Source organism: Corvus brachyrhynchos, unplaced genomic scaffold (assembly GCF_000691975.1).
Source record: "Corvus brachyrhynchos isolate BGI_N302 unplaced genomic scaffold, ASM69197v1 scaffold351, whole genome shotgun sequence".
Classification (NCBI taxonomy): Eukaryota; Metazoa; Chordata; class Aves; order Passeriformes; family Corvidae; genus Corvus; species Corvus brachyrhynchos.
Window position 1 is genome coordinate 807,237 of NW_008236203.1, and position 3,011 is coordinate 810,247.

Genomic DNA, 3,011 nt, shown 5'->3' on the forward strand with positions numbered 1-3,011 from the left:
GGGAGAAGCTGCTGCTCCTTCCTGGTGCAGCTCTGGCAGCCAGGACAGACTGGGAGCAGGTCCCAGCCATGGTCTGGTGTCTCAGGTTCTGTGTCCAGCTCCTCTTCTGAGGGTCTCCTCCTGTACCAGGACCCTGGCTGGGTACCCAAAAAGATCCAAATCCCTCCAAATCCAGGCTCTCTGCAGAGCACCTGGCACAGGGTGAGGTGGGAAAAGGCCAGGGTGAGGAGAGCAGGTGAGGGAAGGAAAACAGACAGACACAGGAGTGTCACGGGCCCTCCCTGCTCCTGGGGCACAAAGGACACCACTGAGGCTGACACTGCACCCAAAACAGCATTAAAGGAAGGGAATATTGACAGGAACGGACTCTCCACTCTCACCCTGGGTTTTCATCCGAGCTTTGATGTATGAGCAAGGTTGGAGGTTTTTCAGCTCTTGCTCTGGCAGCAGTTCCACCTTTACAGGCGCCTGATAATCCAGCCTGGCCCAGAGCTCCTTCAGGAGGAGCTCAGCTTCAGCCACCTTTGAGGACCTGATTCCTCATCTACCTCCAGGCTGGGGGGATTGAGGGCATGGTCTTATCCCTTCCCCAGGGCCCCGGGCGGGAGATGGGGCACCCTGAGAACTCAAAACATCAACACCAGCCATTCACCAGGGACTGGATGGAGATGCTTTGGGGGCCGTCAGAGCAGGGATGCACGGATGAGAGGAGAGCTCTGGGCTCTGGTCACTGGAGAGGGACCAAGGGGCCTCTGAACTCTGATATCGACCTCTGATATCAGCCCTCGACTCAGGACTTGGAGGCACCTTCATCACCTTAGAGCCTGTAACGGTGCTGAAGGACCAGCTCGGGTGGAGACACCAGTAAACGGGGGTGTGGCAGCTGAATCCCACCCCTGGTGCTGCAAAGGCTTCCTGAGGAAAGCTTCCCACCAGTTCTGGGCTGCTGGAGCTGGCAGACACCAGCTCCTGGAGCTCTCCCCAGCCGCTGGTGCTGCAGCCAGCATCTCTCTTGCAATCCAGCCCTTCCTCCAAGTTTCCCTCCATGTCAAGCTCTTTTGTGTTACTTCCTCTTGCTGTAGAAGCCAAGACCCGCCCCCAGAATTTGGGCACCTAAGCCCCTTGTGCTCGGATGTGACAGAGGCGTGATCCAGGCCAGTGTGGCCGTGCCACCACCACCAACGTGTGCAGGGATGCATTTAAAGAGCTCCATCCATGCCCTGCTGAGCTGAATCTGGTGACTGCAGGCAAGTGCAGATGTGTTTGAAGGAATCGCCGGAGAAGCCCTGCCCCTCTTTTACCTTTTAGGATAATTCAGGATGGTGCATTCTTTAGGCTGTGGAGCTGCTCCAGATCCCTTCACCCCGCTTTGTTTCACAGGCACAGGGCCCATCTGTGCTTCCCGAGCAGCAGGGTGACAGCAAACAGTGCCACCTCAGCCCCCGTATCCCGCTAAATCCCACGCCCAAGGGACTGATTTCTCCACTGGGAAACAAGGGCAGGAATATCCAGCCTGTGTGGGGACCATCAGTGGGTCCCATCTGTCCATCCATGGAGCTCAGAGCCCTCACAGAGAGCTTTCAAAGATGTGGGGAATCCGCTCCACCAGCAGCAATCCCAGTGACAGCAACGGCGCTGCCTCACCCCAGAGGGACCCAGGCTGAGGGGAGGGATACCCGGACCCCCTGCTCAGATATTGCTGGCACATCCCACCTCTGGGTCAGGAGCAGAGCAAACGCTCCATGTTCTTTAAAGGATCCCTCCTTTGAAAGCTGGGCAGGTCCAGGGTGCGCCCACTCCAGACTTTCTTCTATTATTCCATGTGTTTCAGTGCAGGGCAGAGCAGATGTATTTTTAAAGATGCTCGGGGTAGGCTCTGTTCCACTGCAGGGAAAAAAGGAGTGAGGCCTTAATTAGAGGCTCCCTCGGCACCTGAGCAGCGGGGAGGACAGCCAGGGTGAGGGGAGCTCAGGGAAAAGGCTTGGGAAGGAGTTTGGGAAATGGAGCAGGGCATTCCATGGGGCAAACCTGGCAGCTGGCTGCATGGTAGGACAAGAGGAAATGGCCTCAAGGGAGGTTTGGGCGAGATATTGGGAAAATTCCTTCATGGAAAGGGTGGTCCAGCCCTGGCACAGCTGCCCAGGGCAGTGGTGGAGATGCCATCCCCGGGGGGATTTCAAATCCGTATGGACGTGGCACGTGGGGACACGGGTCAGTGGTGGCCTTGGCAGTGCTGAGGGAACAGCCAAACCATTCTGGGATTCTTTGATGCCCGGGAAAAGGAGCAGGAATTATCCCCTTCTCCAAGGGATCGGTCGCCCTTCACCAGGACCAAGCCCCGGGTCAGGGGCAGCTGCCTGTGGTAGGAGCGGCTTTAACCCTTGGCTGAGCAAAACCAGAGCTCCCTGCTCACCCCACTTCAGCAAGGAATGAGAGATCCTAACAAATTTACTAATTTGTGGGTTTTAAAAATGTCTTCCCTTTCGTTTTTGTTTGTTTGTTTGTTGGGGGTTGTTTATTTGTTTGTTTTTTATTTGGTTTGTTTCCATCTGTATTAAAGAAATACTTCCAGAAATTTAATCTTGTGCTTTTCCCGAGGTCTTTATCTCCCCATCCTTCACCTACAGGAACAGCCTCCTGCCCCCATCAGCCCTCCCAGAGCCCTGCAGGAACAGCCCCATGTTTTTAGCCAGAAACCCCAAGGAAGTGCTGTAGGATTTGCCTTCAGATCTTTGGGGAATTCGAGAGTAGGGAAGCTCACAGGCAATTCCAGGAGCTTTGGGATCCTGGAGATGGAGAGATCAGAGGTAAAATCTACATTTCATCTGCAGTACCTCACCAGCACCTCCAGCAGCTGTAGGAGAATCGGAGATCTCTGAGCGATGTGGAAGTGTCAGCTGAGGACCGTGTTTTATTTACGGCAGGCATGGAAGGGTTTGGGTTTACACAAGGAAAAATCCGTGTGTTTGTATAAAATCCTGCTCCACCACTCTGCGACTTCCCAGCTGCTG